General features: G+C 41.1%; 1 pseudogene; it reads left to right on the top strand.

Annotated features, from left to right (window-relative positions):
- Window positions 1-5,604: 5,604 nt before the first annotated feature.
- On the top strand, window positions 5,605-6,859 carry LOC105042105 (transcription initiation factor TFIID subunit 8-like; annotated as a pseudogene).
- Window positions 6,860-17,445: the final 10,586 nt, after the last annotated feature.

The raw sequence follows: 17,445 nt of genomic DNA, 5'->3' as shown, positions 1-17,445 counted from the left end.
TCTATTATGATGATAAGTTTTGATGTTCAAGGCGTGGGGCCCTTTAGCAAATCATATGAAGAATTAGGCAGTTGTGAGTGCCCATTATATGACCACAAGAGCATTCCATTGACCGAGTAAGTTTTAAGTATTATCTTCAAATAAGAACTTTCTACAAGCAAAGAAAAAAACTTGTTTAATGTCATTTCATGGATCATCAATGATTTATGTAAATTGGCCTGGGTGATTGCTGAAGTGCGGATAGGAATCGGCCGATCATTATCAGGTCATGGAAGGGCGGGGTACTCAAGGTGAGATGGAAAGCGGAGGCCTGGACCTCGATAGTGTTGGCGAGCGACCCAGGTCCGGAACTTTCAAGCGTCGGATGCTTTAGCTCACGGCGCTTGCCTGCTGCTATGGTGTTAGGAACAGAGTACACGGAATTAGGCATGTGACATTGCAGACACGTCATAGTACTGTGTGGGGCCCGTGGTGGACGTTTTTATGTGTCACCCATTGGTTTGTCGTTTACGGTGGACTGGTTTACAAGTGGGTGCTGTCACCGTCGCGCATATAGCATTGTTGAACTGATGCAAGGGAATACGTAAGCTTTTGTTTTCAGATTCGAGGCTGGCCAGCTGGACACCGATGGGCAGCCCAAAGCAGGGCGGAATCTCGGTGTCATTTGCTGGTTTGGGACGCATTTGTTTTATAATTTAAAAAAAAATCGTGCCGATCGAGATTCGATTTTATAATATGCATGAGAAATAAATAGAATGTTTTTATTAAGTAGTTAATTTTAATGATGCCTAAATAGAATTTTTTATTATTAATACTAGTGTTGCTGTTGGTCCGTTGGCAGAGGCTGAATCGATTGGAGAAAAGATCTGGCTGGTGCTGGATGGCGGCTGATCTAAAAAATAAGTTCTGATCGGAATTGGTTCAATGGGAATTCGATGCTCAAATCAAAAAAAATTATAAAATAGAAGAGAAGAAGCAAGTATCAAGAGAGAAATGAATGCATACCTTAAAGATCCTCTTTGACCCTCTATTTATATGTGGGGATGGAAATGCAGTGAGAAGGAAGAAGAATCAAATTGTTATTATTGTCTTATTTGTGAAATATGCTTGTATTGATCTAAGAATTGATTTTGATAAATACAGAACTTTTAAATATGATATTAATAAATATGTATTTTTTGAAGAATTAATTTATTTCATAGAGAACACAATAAGCTTGCACATTAAAAAAAATATATGAAAAAATTTAAAAGAACAAATCCTAAAATTAGAGAAGTATTTAAAATATTTTGGAGCAAAAAAGGATAATTGGATAAAAAGGTACATCATAAAAAATTAAGTGAAAAAGACTTAGAGTCGACTCTTGGAGGTTTCAAGCCAACTCCGGTATGTTAGTACTAAATGACACGAGTCGGTTTCTAAAAAGCTTGAATCGACTCTCTCAAAAAGACGAAAATCAAATTTTCTGATTGCAGTCCTCAAGCTGATTCCTGCAGTTCTCGAGTCGACTCCACATCTGTTCGAGTCGACTCCAGCTCTAACGGCTAGTTCTGTAAAAATTTAGATTTATTTCAAATGATTTTTAATGACTAGTTTTTATTTCCTAATAGCTAGAAACGACTAGTTGGTTTTTTTAAAGGATTTAAAGGCTTCCAAATTCAATGAAGAGTCAAGAGAAGTGGATCTAAGAGGGAAGAAAAGAGAAAATATAATTTTTTGGTGAGGGCATTGAATATCTTTGAGTAAGTCAAAAAGAAAGAAATCAAGTATAACTAATTAAGTGAGTTTCTAAGAGAACATCCTCAACAATCAAAAAGAGCCTCTCATTCATTCAAGTGAAAAAATCTAAGCTTCAAAAAAGCCATCTTTCAACATCTTCTTCGAATTTAAAAGAATTCTTATTTCTATTTTTATTTGTGCTCAAAATTCTTATCCATTATATTTTGAATTTTCTTTATAAGTTTCTTTGGGATGAAAGAAATTTAGGTTAGGTCCATCCATGTCTGAAATTGGATATTCTAAAGTTTGATTGGTAAGCTTGGAAAGCCACTAGGTTGGACTGTGACCGCAAAAAATAATTGTATAAGATTTTGATTGGTGATTCTGAAAAATCAACTGGATTTGATTGCGAGCGCAGATAAAATAATCACACTATAATCAGGATAATTATAGTGAAATTTCTAAGTGGAGCTTAGAAAATGAACGTAGATACGGAGTTGCACTGAACCACTATAAATTTCTGGTATTTATGTTGTGCTTTATGTTTCTTGCTTTACATTCTTATTTTGTATTCATTGTCTTAATTTTGTTGCTCCACATTGTTTATACTTCATAATCGCTTAAATTAATTTGATTAAAAGTATAAAATTATTCAGACTTAAATTTGTTAGAAGCTTTTGAAAAACCCAATTCACTTCCCTCTTGGGTTGTTATGTTTGGGCGACAGTTTATTGTTTCATGCTTTATCTCGAGAGGTATGTCTTTTATCTTTTTCCTTGTCTGCTCATGACAGAATAACATGCGGATTCTGAGATTTCTCCAACTGGCATAATTGGGCAACAATATCAAGTATAAAGCTTTCCCAAAATATTAGCTTGGATCGGTCATGAAGATATCTCGGGGTCGGTCAGGATTAAATATCGATTGATCAAGGCACCAAGCATGTCGGCTTCAACCGAGGTAAGATTTTTCTCCCCAAATCATATACCTCATACTCTCAAGTCTAAATTAGAATTAGGTCAGATGAAGGAAATATATCAGATCAGTTCTCTCGATCATGCATGGGACGCATGTCGCACCCCTACTCCTTCAAGCAAAGTGTCATGACCCTTTATTCATGTCAAGCGAAGCATCACATCACATGATGGCCCATGAGTAGGAAATCAGCTTAGCGCATCAGAGAGCACTAGGTGTCAGTCATCCGATGGAGCTAACTAAATCGACACCCCATCTATGCCGTCTGAGAGCCTCATAAATAAGCCATCTGAGAGAGTTTGGTTCGGCCAACTAAATGGGGCTGGCCGAATCAATATTTTATCTGAGCCATCCAAGTTCTTTAAATAATGGCCTTGTTACTGTCATTTTCACCTTTACCATTTTACTTTTTCTAGTGTTCTGAGGTGGTAGCGACTTTCGATGAAGATTTGATATTTTCTCTGGCAATGCTTCGACAATCTCCTTCGATTTGAGCAATCTCAAGGTCAGCTCCGGCATCATTCCCTAGTCCTCTTGTTCCCTTCCTCTTTCTTTGGCTTCGATTCTTTCTTTTTTTGTTTCCGCATTCTAGCTTTCTATTTCTTCTCCCTTTTCTTCTTTTTATTTTGGGATGGGTGAGTTGAGGAGCTCGATGGGGAATTGGTCCTCCGACTCTTCTTCTTTAGGGTATGGTCCTTAGGAGTCCAACATCGGGTAGAGGATCAAAGAGGAGGCCTTTGTATCTAGGTATTTTCAGTCAGTGCTGGGTGTAGACAACCTAGAACTAATTCGAGCTCAGTTATGGATCCCACCTGAGTACCGACTGGAAGCCCAAGGGCCAAATGGTTAGATCTATGACCCTCCCATAGATCGGCTCAGGCTCTATGAGGAGTCTTTCTAAGTTGGGCTTAAGCTTCCTCTTCATCCCTTTTTTATATTACTTTTTTATTTTCTTGACATGTCATTGAGTTTGGTGGTACCGAACTCATAACGTTTTATTTGTGGCTTCATAGCCATTTGTTTCTTAGCTGAAGTTTAGCCAACTATCACTCTATTTAGAGCATGCTTCACCATCAAGAGGCACGCCTATGCAAATGATTGGTAGTACATCTCTTCTTAGAGAAGAGTTCCTTCTTTGATTCGAGGTACTCCTTCTTCTGTACATAACTGAAAGGAGAGATTCTTTTTTGTTACTTGCTCTTCAGTTAAGGATTGAGTATTTGCTTCGTGGGGCTAATCTAGGAAATCAATCCTCCAAGCTCCAGCCTTAGGAGATGAAGAATTTCAATACTATAAATCCTTGATCAGATACAAGGTTCCACCATTGAAGGAGCTACTGTCGAAGTAGGTACTCTTTAATGTCGAACTCAGCCAAGCCGACTCTCGAGGTAAGTGTCGGTCCTCTTTAGCATTTTTTTCTGAACCAACTTACTTTGGATCAGTGCAAAAATGAGACCAAAGAAGATTGAGAGGCTGATGAAGGCATCTTAAAAAAGGCACACCCGAGGCTCAGCAGAAGCATCCCTGGGCCAATGTTTCTAGAGGTTGGATGGATTCCATCCTTGCATGTGGGCAGCTGACTGGCAGGAGCTCGTCAGGCTATGCCGATCTAGTCCTTGCCTCCTTAGTTTAGATTCAAACTCTGAGGGCCACTCTACTGCCCTGATCTTCACTGCCTACCCCTCAAGAGGAAGGGGGGCTACATCAATCGTCCTCCCGAGCTGGAGCTACTAGCTCAAAACTGACTCTGTGCATTAGAGAATTGAAGGGTCTCCTATGATGTAGTTCATGGGTTTTTACTTTCAACTGATGCCAAAAAGTTGATGTCAAGCTCCAATTCTCGACAAAGTAACATGTTGGACTCCTATATTCAGGTAAGTCGTGCTTCATCTTTTTTCATTGCTTTCATTATATCTTTGAGATAACTAGTTTTTTTCTTTTTACAACTTGGCCACCATCTCCCTAGTTTTATGCAATTGGCCAAGTTAGCAAGGTCAAAGATCACCGAGGTTATTCATAGAATGGAGGCAGTAGAGGAGAGGGCCTTCGAGGTAGAGAAGGCCAAAAAGAAAGCTCGATTCAAGGTGTGAGAGGTCTAGAAGAGGGCTCGGTCCAAGATCGAGGCTAACGTAAAGTGCCTGAAGGAGGCATTGGAGAAGGCCAAGGCAGAGCTTGCCTCGAAGAAGAAGAGACAATGGACAGCTCAGGAAAGAGTCACCAAGGCTGAAAAGAAGGCAGATGGCCAAACCCTCGAGGTGGCTCATCGGGTGAAGGAGGCATTCTGAGCCTAGGAAGACTTCATCAAGGAGAAAGCCAACTATGCTGTAAAGACTTTTATCGCTAGCTAGGAGGTGTGCCATTAGAAAATCACTCGTCATCTCCCTAAGGATGCCGACACTATCGAGGACCAGCCTCAAGCGGAGTCCATATCTACTGAGGACACCACTGAGCTTGTCATCGATGAAGCTGCCAAACCCCAAGTTGACCCTCATGCCGAGGTTATCGCCGATGCCTCTACTAAGGCTTAATCTTCTTGTACTATTTTTCTTCTAGTTGTAATGAAACTTTTTTTTTAATAAAAAACTTACTTCTTTGGTTAAGGTCTTCTATCTTTTCTTGATTTTCTCTGTCACTTACTTTTTATTCCATACAGCCAATCTTTTGTCCTTCTATAAGCACTTGATCAGCTATGATCGAGTCAAAGCCTCATTGGAGGAGAGGCCTTGGGCAGCTGATGCTCAAACGAAGGCTGCCGATGAAAAGGTAGTGAAGAGATAAAGGTGGCAGAAGAAGCTAAAGAGGCTACCGAGGAGATAGCTCGACTCAAGATTGAGCTTCATGCTGCCGTAGGGAGGATAAACTCTCTCGAACATATGGTTGAGTTGGAGAAGTTAGCGATAGCTTGGGAAGATGATTGCATTAATCGAGGAGCATGCTACCGCTGAGAAAGCCAAGGCTGTAGCTGAGACCGTTGAAGCCTCTTTGTGGACCTACGACCTTGGTTTTGATGAATGCAAGGCCTTGGTTAAGCGACTTTACCCCATGATCAACATTGATCTTCTGATCCCTTAAGAGGGTTGAGGACAGGGTTGACGACAGCAAGGCTCAGCTCACTCAGACATCCATAAAGGTAGGGGCTTCACTCCGACCAATTTTGGAATCATTGCCTTAGCCGAACCTAAGGCTGCTTTTGAGCCAGCCAATAACGCAGTCTCTATTCCAGTTGTCGAGGATGCCCCTTCATAAGTCGAGGATGTCACCACCTTTGGAGTAAAGCTGTCAAAATGGACTGGCCCGACCCTAACCAACGTGGACTGTGATTATGTGGGTCGGGCCAGGCTTGGCCCACTTGCTAAAATGGACCGTAAAATCCCAGCCCGACCCTAGCCCATGCAGGCTGTGGGTTAAGTCCGGGCCAGCCCACTTCATTTCAGTGAGCAAGAGGGATGCCGAGGTCGACAACATTGCGAAGTCTGCCGCTCTCCGTTCCCTCACCGATGTTGCTGCTTGCTTCATCTAAGCCCTAGCCCAGATCTACCTCCCCATCAAATATGCTGTCGTGGAGCTCGCCACCCTCCACTTCCCCCTCCCTCACTGACTCGCTACTCGCTTCATCTAGGCCCTAGCTCGATCAGGTGCCTCTGTCGCCACCACCCATGGTCGGACCGATGCCAACCTCCTCGACCTCGTCAGGGTGATGGAGGACCTTAGCCTCCCACGGGGTTTCACTGGCACCTTCGATCTGATAACACCACTTCTAAGATCAAGCATTTTGAGAGAGCAAATGACGTTCGTCCAATTGATGGAGCAGATCCCTTTTTTGAGGTTGATCCGGTGCAAATTCATGATGGCTAGGGTTTCATCGAGCTTTGGGCAGATGGGGCAGTAGCCACCGTTTGGGCACGTGCCACGGTGGCTGTCGTGCTTTTTGGAGGCATGGGAGAGGTCGCAGAGAGAGGAGGAGGGCGGGGGGGATGGGAGAGAAGGGGATGGGGAGAGGGAGATGATGAAGGGGGTGAGATTATCAGAGGAAGGGGAGAGGATTTTGCCAGTGGAGAGGGAGAGAGTTTGGTTTCAATTGAAGTACTGTGGTGGTTCATGTTGGGAGAGGAAGATGAGGAGGGTCGGTGAGGAGGCGGAGGAGAGGGGTGGGAAGAGAAGATAGCCTAGGATTGGTCTAGGGGAGGGGTGAAGGGCTGTGGGTATGGGCCGACCCACGGGCCGATCCAGTCCTAATCCGGTTCAACCCATGGGCTATAGGAGCTAGGCCAAAAAGCCCACTTTTATAAATGGACTAGAATTTCTCAACCTGACCTGACCCAATTTTAGGGCCAAATGGTCTGGCCCATGGGCCCTGGTCCATTTTGACAGCTCTACTTCGGAGCCTAAACTTATCTTTTTGTTATTTGTTTTTTCCTTTTGCTATGTAAAGAATGGCCTAGTGTTTTTCGAGCAAATATTGTAGTTGGCTATGCCGATCCTTTATTTAAATCAATGAAATATATTTTTTTAAATTTTGTTATCTTCATTTTTTTGTTCATCAAATTAATCTTACTAACCTCAAAGGTATGCCTCAAAGTCTGGTTCTTTAGAACATCTTCCTAACTTTGAGTAGATCCTACTTTAGACATCTGATGTATGGAGATCCCAAATTGCTTTAGATAAGCCACATTTGGGTGATTGGCCTAATTTTTTTTAGGTTGGATAGCGTAAGCTTAGATGCTCAGGCACCTCCTTTGGGTGGTTGTTACCTCTTGAAAGTAATGTATTATTTAGCTCAGCTTGTTCTTGGAGTGACTAGGTATTCTTGTATGACTATTCCTCCAAGGATCCCAGCTTGGCTCATCTAGTTTCTAGGTTAGGTTGGATTGCCAATGCATTAGGTTCTCAGGGGTTCTTTCTGCCATAGTTGTTCGTAGCTTAACTTGTCCTAAGGACGAGGGGCTACTCTAGATCGGATTGTCATCATTGGAAATGATGTTTTTGGGCTTCTAAGGGTTCTCTTATGGGATTGCCCCTTGCTTCTCGAATAATTAAGATTTTCAGCTCATCTTGTCTCATGGACGAGGGGCTTTTCAAAGGTCCTCTTTTGGGATTACCCTCGCTTCTTCGTCATCAAAGGTCTTCGACCTAGATTATCATAGATTTTGGGCTTCCAAGAATCTTCTTATCAAGTTATCCCTCACTTTTCGAATAGCCAAGGTTTATAGCTCAACTCATCTTATGGACGAGGTGCTTTTCAAGGATCCTTTTATAGAGTTACTCCTCGCTTCTTGGTCGTCAGAGGTCTTCAGCCCAGATTATCATAGATTTGGAGCTTTCGAGGGTCCTTTTATGGAATTATTGTTGGGAATAGTGTCCCAAAGTCAATCGTCAGCCTGTTGACGGTTGTGCTCTTTCTTGTATTAGTATATGAATTATAAATTAATAAAAGTTATTTTGATATTTTTTATCACAAATTATTTCATCTTCTAATGAACTCCTGTGCTGTGGTGAAGTCCCTAGGACTATTTAGACTCGACAAAGGAGGATTTGTCGTTTAGTCCTTAAACCTGTTCGCGATCAAATGATACGTTATTACCAAGGACAATAATGTTTATCAAGCATAGGTCGTTGTGTGCCATATGGGTTGGTTGTCCTCTTAATCAAGGAGTGTGAAGACACTGGTATGGCATACAAGTGAGATGTAAGGGTACATCTGCACTGAACGTGACCGACTCCAGAGCTTTTTCTGCTGTCAAGATTTGCTCCGATGGGATATGGGTATAACTGTCCCTCCGACCTGAGACCGCCATGGTGACTTACAAGCAACTCACTGTACTTTAGCACTGGACTACCTGAATTTTTAATTTAGTGATGGAAGGTTGCTGGGTGTAGTCAAGTACTTGACTTGTCGGTGTGTGTATCAAGATGGGATTGACCACTCCACTTCAGAAGCTGTGTACAGTCGTATTTCAATTTAGCAAAACCTTGGCCAGGGTAGTCCTAGTGAGGAGTCACAGGACTGTTTGAGTTGAGCACGATTCGGATGATCTGATCAGGGTTGACAGTTTAACCCTGACTCGTCCTATACACAGGGGTCAAAATGGATGAATTATACAGTAACCATATTCGCGTAGGTTCTGAGTGTTGCGATTGTGACTATTTGACCTATCCGAATGTTGGGTACCATTGCTAGATGGTCACTTCGATTAGTATAGAAATTGGTTTCTGTACTACCGACTTAGGTTCGAACCTGCGGGGTCACACACATTAGAGGTTCCTATCTGATCTAATGGCTGGTGAAGAGTCCCACTGGATTGGGACTCTTCGACCAAAAGTCCTAATGCTCGGAGACTCTGAGTCCTACGTGTCTGAGACTCTGTGATCGAGAATCAGGATTCTCTGATCATGAGCTCCACACATTTTGGGTACCGGGGTCAAGAGTCCCACTGGTTTGGGACTCTTCAATCAGGGTTTCATATCGATGGACTTTGATGCCCGATTGCCCATCGAATTTGGACTCAGTATTTATGAGAGATTTAATTAGTGATTTGATTGCTAATTAACTCAATTTGATTGAGTAATTATTTTTGGATCAAGTCCAATTGAATTGGATTCAGTTGGGTTTGACCCGATTAGGTTAAGAGTTGACCTAATCGCCAAGGTGGTTTGGTCCCTGATCTGATCAAGGGTTGGACTTAGTCAATTTCTGATTTGATTAAGATTTTATTGAGCCTAATTAAGTCTAATTGTATTGGATTTAACTTAGTCTAATTGTACCTAACCTATTTTGATAAAGTTGGTTCAATTAGATTGGTTTAAAATTTTAAACCACCTTTGACTTATCTCCCTGCGCCACCTCACCTCACCTGCGCCTATTTGAATTTATGAGAAATGAGTTCTCATGAATTTTCTTCCATGCAGAAGCCTTCCCATGCCCCTCCCTTGTGCGCCATTTGGGTGGATAAAGATTGGTTGGTTGGCCATTCAAATTCAAATGATGTTTGAATTTGAATGGGCAACTAACCCATGCGCCACCTTATCTATTTGTGCGCCCCTTGCTCTACACGAGAAAATATTTCTCGTATAGACTCTCCACGCACAAAGAGCCCACGCCCTTCTCTTCTCATGCCTTGAGTGGATAAGGATAGGTTGGTTGGCATTTGAATTCAAATTCAATTTGAATTCAAGTGAGCAACCACCTAGCTTTATCCTCTCACGCGGTGAAGACGTAGTAAAAATACGGTCTTGCACTGTTTTAAAAAGAGAAGAGAAGGTGGGGCATGTGCATGACTTTCTTAGAGAGAGAGGTAGCATGAGAAGGCCTTGTGCGTGAGATTGAGAGTTCAAAAATTTTGAGAGAAAAGAAAAGAAACATTTTGGGTGCAGGGTTTTCTGTGTGTACCCTAGGGTTACTGCCTAGGGTTTGGAGAGTGAGAAGGTGAGCTACGAGTGTCGTGAGCCCATAAGACTTCAGGGAGAGCTTCATCAACCTCTCTACTATCTCTGCTGATGATCTAGAGTATCCAAAGAATCGACAGACACCGATCGAAGGAGTTCGATCAACGTCAGCTGTCAAAAGGGTTCTGCAACGAACTAGCATTCGTGAGGAGCCGATCAGATCAGAAGCTTTGTGTGGATGATCCACGGAGGTCAGATATACTATGTGACTGTATTACAATGATCAGACCTTTCTGACAGTGATCAGATTGCAACGATCGACTACCTGCACGAAGGTAATGTGTTCTGAACACATAACCGTAAAATGTATACTGTAGAAGTTTAAATTTCAAATTTAAATACATGCTATATATATCATATTTAGATCTTTATATAAGATTAATATATGTTAATTAATTAGATTAATTAATAATTTTCACTGTAAAATTATAATTTTGAAAAAGTTTTAAAATTACTGTTTTACCCCTACATTGAAATTCACTTCAAGTGGTATCAGAGCGGGTTCTAAAATATGATATACATTTGCATGCATAGATTAAGTAGTAATCTAAAAGTTTAAATTTAAAATTTGAATTTGAATTTTGAATTTTAAAATTTGAAATTCGAAATTCAAAAATTTGAAATTCAAAATTTGAAATTTGAAATTTGAAATTTATTTAAAATTTTAAATTTGAAATTCAAATTTTAAAATTCAAAAATTTAAAATTTAAAATTTGAAATTTATTTAAAATTTAAAATTTGAAATTTAAATTTTTAAATTTAAATTTTGAAATTGATATATTTAGATATACTTGATCCAAGTAGCAAGTAGTCTAATTGGGTTGGTTGCCATGATCGTCCGGTCATAGGAGAAAAGTAGGATTTAAGGCCCTCTCCTCCCATTCAATGGGGTTCTCCTATGACGGTAGGGCTGCCGAACGATTATATCCCATGCAGATGAAGCAGCGAAAGGACTTAATTGTAAAGGTTCAATTATAAAATTTATCATGAATGTGTTAGATTAGATCTAAAAGAATATTCATGATTTATTTTGATTGAGTTATTTTCTGTTATGTAATTAGCAATAGGATTGCTGTTTATGAAATGTGCTAATCAGTTTGTGAAATGAGTCAACATATTTGGTGAACAGAAAATAAAACCTTTCAAATTTAAAAATTATTTTTGAAATGCCAAACCCCAACCCATTAGTCCAAATACTTAATTAAAAGAATTAAGTGTTGTCTAGTTGGTCTAGAATTATGAATTAAGACCTAAGACAATTTCATAAACTTGTGGATCAATGGGTTAGATGGATTAGGTCCATAATTGGGTTAGACCTAAGATTAGCTTAAAGAAATAGATTAAATTAGAGTAATTGATCAAATCTAATCAAAAGTTGAATTAGATTAGGTCAATGACACTCTAGACTCAACTCCAATAGTTGTAGTTGAATGGGTCCATGTCTTTAACTAGATCAAGATGGACTTAATTCATGGCTACGCGGTGGAACCCTATTTACTAAGTTGATCAAATTAATTCTAATGAACCGGTTGGTGTCTAAGATAAGTTCGGCAATCTGACTAGTGGTTTTTAGCTGGGAGCTACTCGCATTGATTCGATCTCTGACGAGTTAATGGCATATCCCTTTCACTGATCTCACTTACCTGGCCAATCTGGTGAGTTAGGTTTTGATTAGATTACTTGGTGATTAGGGCTCACCCATGTCATTAGGTAAATCAGTGTGACTGATTTAGGTGCTCCTAATGTCGGTTTAATTAAATCTTTTTTAATCTGACTTGGTGAAGTCAGTGGGAGGATTGAAATTGACTGGTTAATTTCTTCTCTTCTATCCTTTAATAAATCTTCAAAAATTATTAGGTCCCTAAAAATGATTAAGTTATAGTGATAACTAAGTCATAGCCTCTCATTTAGTGAGTGATAATAAGTTTATTAGTTTAATAATCACTGGAGGCCCAAAGGACTGGTGCTTATTGACTAATGGAATTATCATTCATAATATGATCATTTGGTTGAGTCTTTTGATGGTGGTCAGGTTGGCTGGTCAAAGTCAGACCTGATCATTTATTGGTCAGATTCACCAAATCAAGTCATGTTAATGGTTGGACCTAACCAGATCTTTTCAGTGGAGGCCAAAGCCTACTGATTAGGTTCTGGGGCAAAATTAATTACTAGAAGTTGTTTAGAGAAACAACTGGTTATGAACCTACCCATAGATGCACATGAGTTGACCAACCAAAGTTGGGCTCGTGTGTAGTCTGTGTGGATTCTAGTACCCACTAAGAAATTAAAGTAATTACTCGAATTAGAGGTTGAGACTATCAGTTCGTAAAAATACTGAGAGAAACTTTAGACTAAAGTCCAAATCTTTAGTATTAATAATTTATGTACTAATAAAGGTCTGATTTTTTTTATGTAGCTATGGCCACTACTCTGTCGCTCCGATCATTATTAGATAATGACAAGCTCATGGGACCTAATTTCTATAGCTGGTATCGAAAATTGAAAATCATCCTTGAGCATAAGCGGATCCTTTATGTAGTAACGGATCTGATACCTGAGGAGCCAGCCCTGAATGCTAGAGGGATGGTTCGAGACACTTATCAGAAGTGGCTCAACGACCGCACCACCATTCGATGCATAATGCTGGCGGCAATGAATGATGAGTTCAGCTGCAGGTTCGAGAACGTCCAGCCGTAAGAGATGCTTCAAATGTTGAACGACTCATTTGGCACGCTGACGACGTTGAAAGGCACAAAACTAGTTGTACCATTTTCAATGCTTGGATGAGGGATAGGACCTCAGTCACTGATCATGTGCTGTACATGATCGAAATGATTGAGCGCCTAAGTAAACTGGGCTTTTCCTTGCACGAGCAACTCAGTAAGGATCGATCTTTAATTCTTTGCCCAAGTCCTTCCTCCCCTTCCTTACTCATTTTCGGATGACAAAGCTGTAGTGAACTACCACGGCTTGTTGGGGTTGTGCAGAACTTTGAGAAGGACCACCAGCTCCATAAGGAGTCAGTGAATGTTGTGAGAGGGTCTTCTTCTGGTGTCGACCCTTTAAGAAAGGGAAGAAGAACAAGAAGAAGAAGAATAAGAAGGTGCAGCCGCATACTGGGACGTCTGTACAGGGTCAGACCAAGAAGTGCAAGCCCGACCAGAGCCAGGCGGAGTGCTTCTTTTGCAAGAAGCAGGGGCATTGGAAGAGGAACTGTCCTCTATACATTGCCTCCCTGGATCTGAACAGGCGAAGAAGAAGCAAGGTAATTATATGATAACACCTTGCAACTTTTTCATTTGTGATACTACTGCCTGGGTATTGGATACCGGAAGCCCTTATCATATTTGTAATTCGATGCAGGGTCTGCAGGTCAGTAGGAGATTTGATGAAGGCGAGAGGTTCCTGAATGTTGGAGATGGAAGCAAAGTTTCAGTTCTAGCTTTAGGAATCATGAACCTTGTAACCAACTCTCGTAATGTAATTCTGAGTGAATGTCACTATTGTCAAGTTTTTTATTAAATATTATTTTGTAGGCCTTTTGGCATGTACAGTTATGAATTTTTAATAAAAGAAATGTTTGCAATATCATTTTGAATGGTGTTACAATATTTGTTGGACAACTAAATAATGAATTTACTTACTATCACAGCTTGTTAATATGGTTCAAACCTTCGGTAAATGCCCTAGAATGGATAATATGTCAGAAGTCTACCTTTGGCACTGTAGGCTAGGTCATATCAATAAGAAAGGATAAACAGGTTGGCTCAAGAAGGAATTCTTGAAGTTGGTGATTGTGAATCACTTTCAACCTGTGAGTCCTGTCTTCTTGGAAAGATGACCAAATCACCTTTTACTGGAAAAGGTGAGCGAGCCAGTGAACTCTTGGGTCTGGTACATTCTGATGTATGTAGACCCATGAGCTCAAGTGCAAGAGGTGATATTTCTACTTCATAACCTTCACAGACGACCTATCAAGGTATGGGTATGTCTATTTAATGAAGCATAAGTTGGAGTCGTTTGAAATGTTCAAACTATTCTGAAATGAGGTAGAAAAATAAACTGAAAAGTGTATTAAAACTCTTCGATCTGATCGAAGAGGTGAATACCTTTCCAATGAGTTTCTGACATATCTTGGGGAGAATGGATTCTCTCTCAGTGGACTCCTCTTGGAACACCACAGCATAATGGTGTGTCTGAAAGGAGGAATCGGACCTTGTTGGACATGGTTCGATCCATGATGGGGTTTGCTGGTCTGCCGATCTTCCTCTGGGGATATGCGCTTGAATCGGCTTGTTACCTTCTAAATAGGGTTCTGAGTAAGTCTCTAACCAAAATGCCTTATGAGATATGGATAGGACGTAAGCCAGTACTCTCACACCTTAGGATTTGGGGGTGTCCGACTTATGTTAAACGTTTAATTACGGACAAGCTTGGACCTATGTCTGACAAGTGTTATTTCATAGGGTACCCAAAAGAGACCAAAGGATATTATTTCTACCTAGCTGATGAGCAAAAGGTTTTGTCAGCCTTAAGGCAATCTTTTTGAAAAAAGAGTTCCTTGGTGAAGGGACTGTTGCCTCTAAGGTCAAACTTGAGGAAGTTGGCAGATAAAAAACCAACACAAGTTGCTGAACCTGAATCAGATTTGGTTAGATCAGATCCGGAGCCCATTGTTCCTGCACCCTTAAGACGGTCTGGTAGAGTACCACGTCAATCGGACAGATACTATGATTTCTTGGTCCGAGACAGCGATCCTGTCGAACTTGATGAAAACGATGAGGATCGATCACCTACATGAATGCAATGCAGAGATCTGACTCTGAAAAATGGCTAGAGGCCATGAAATTCGAAATGGAGTCCATGAAGGTCAACGATGTGTGGACATTGGTTGACCCACCCGAAAGGAGTAAAACCCATAGGGTGTAAGTGGGTCTTCAAGAGGAAGAGGGGCGCAGATGAAAGGTGGAGACCTATAAAGCCCGTCTGGTTGCCAAGGATATCGTCAACGTTATGGTATAGACTATGACGAGATATTTTCTCCTGTGGCAATGCTCAAATCATTCGGATTATGCTTGCGATAGCTGCCCATCTGGACTATGAAATCTGGCAGATGGATGTGAAGACAGCTTTCCTAAACGGAGAGCTGGACGAAGAGGTGTATATGATACAACCTGAAGGGTTCACATCCACAGATGAGTCTAAGGTGTGCAGGCTACAGAGGTCTATTTATGGACTTAAGCAGGCATCCCGGAGTTGGAACATACATTTTGATAGGACGATCAAGACGTATGGCTTCGTTAAGAATGGAGAAGAGCCCTGTATTTATAAGTGGGCTAATGGTCCAGTAGTGGTATTTCTTGTATTGTATGTGGATGACATTCTCTTAATCGAGAATGATGTCCCTGCATTACAGGGAATAAGATTTGGCTGTCGTCACGATTCTCCATGAAGGATCTGGAAGAAGCTTCCTACATTCTAGGGATGAGGATCTATAGGGATAGATCTAAAAGGTTGCTTGGCTTATCCTAGTCTACGTACATTGATACTATGCTGAAGAGGTTCAGCATGAAAATTCTAAGAAAGGCTATCTACCGATAGTCATGGAATTTCTCTCTCGAAGAGGGATTGTCCGACAACACCTCAAGAGAGAGAGCATATGGATAGAATTCCATATGCTTCGACAGTGAGATCTATCATGTACATCATGACATGTACACGACCAGATGTGGCATACTCACTAGGGGTAGTGAGAGATACCAATCTGATCCAGGGGAGAATCACTGGAAAGTTGTTAAAACCATCCTGAAGTATTTAAGAAATACTAAGGACCAGTGGCTTGTTTATGGTGATCGAACTTGAGACTTATCGGGTTTAAGACTCCAGTTTCCATTCTGATCACGATGACAGCAAGAGTGTGTCGGATTTATTTTTACCCTTAATGGTGGGGCTGTCTGCTGGAAGAGTTCCAAACAGCACACTGTGGTGATTCAGTTTGCGAGGCAGAGTATGTCGCTGCATCAGATGCTGCCAAAGAAGCGGTGTGGCTGAGAAAATTTTCACCAAGCTCGGAGTAGTACCCTCCCTTGTTGGTCCAGTTTGCTCTACTGTGACAACTCTGGAACCATTACTCCTGCGAAAGAACTAAAGGCACACCAGCGGACGAAATATATTCTGCGCCGCTACCATCTTATCTGAGAAATATGGATAGAGGTGACGTCGACCTTTAGAAGATCGATGGAAAGGAGAATCTGGCCGACCCATTTACTAAAGCCATTGCGGTGAAGGAGTTCAACGACTTCAAGTCAAAGATGGATATTAGATACTGCACTAATTGGCTTAGGCCAAGTGGGAGATTGTTGGGAATAGTATCCCAAAGTCAATCGTCAGCCTATTGACGGTTGTGCTCTTTCTTGTATTAGTATATGAATTATAAATTAATAAAAGTTATTTTGATATTTTCATCACAAATTGTTTCATCTTCTAATGAACTCCTGTGTTATGGTGAAGTCCTTAGGACTATTTAGACTCGACAAAGGAGGATTTATCGTTTAGTCCTTAAACCTGTTGCGATCAAATGATATGTTGTTACCAAGGACAACAATGTTTATCAAGCATAGGTCATTGTGTGCCATATAGGATTGGTTGTCCTCTTAACCAAGGAGTGTGGAGATACTGGTATGGCATACAGATGAGATGTAAGGGTACATCTGTACTGAACTGACTGACTCTGAGCTTTTTCTGCTGTCAAGATTTGCTCCGATAGGATATGGGTATAACTGTCCCTCCGACCTAAGACCGCCGTGGTGACTTGCAAGCAACTCACTGCACTTAGGCACTGGACTACCTGAATTTCTAATTCAGTGACGGAAGGCTGCTGGGTATAGTCAAGTACTTGACTTATCGGTGGTGTGTCAAGATGGGATTGACCACTCCAGTTCAGGAGCTGTGTACAGTCGTGTTTCAATTTAGCAAAATCTTGACAGGTAGTCCTAGTGAGGAGTCACAGGACTGTTTGAGTTGAGCATGATTCGGATGATCTGATCAGGGTTGACAGTTTAACCCTGAGTCGTCCTATACACAGGGGTCAAAAGGGATGAATTATACAGTAACCATATTCGTTAGGTTCTGAGTATTGTGATTGCGACTATTCGATCTATCCAGACATTAGATACCATTGCTAGATGGTCACTTCGATTAGTACAGGAATTGGTTCCTGTGCTACCGGCTTAGGTTCGAACCTACGGGGTCACACACATTAGAGGTTCCTATCTGATCTGATGGCTGTGAAGAGTCCCACTGGACTGG

The sequence above is a fragment of the Elaeis guineensis genome, chromosome 3 (genome assembly GCF_000442705.2).
Source record: "Elaeis guineensis isolate ETL-2024a chromosome 3, EG11, whole genome shotgun sequence".
In the NCBI taxonomy this organism is placed as follows: domain Eukaryota; kingdom Viridiplantae; phylum Streptophyta; class Magnoliopsida; order Arecales; family Arecaceae; genus Elaeis; species Elaeis guineensis.
Note: the sequence above shows the minus strand (reverse complement) of the source record. Positions and strands in the feature narration are given on the sequence as shown.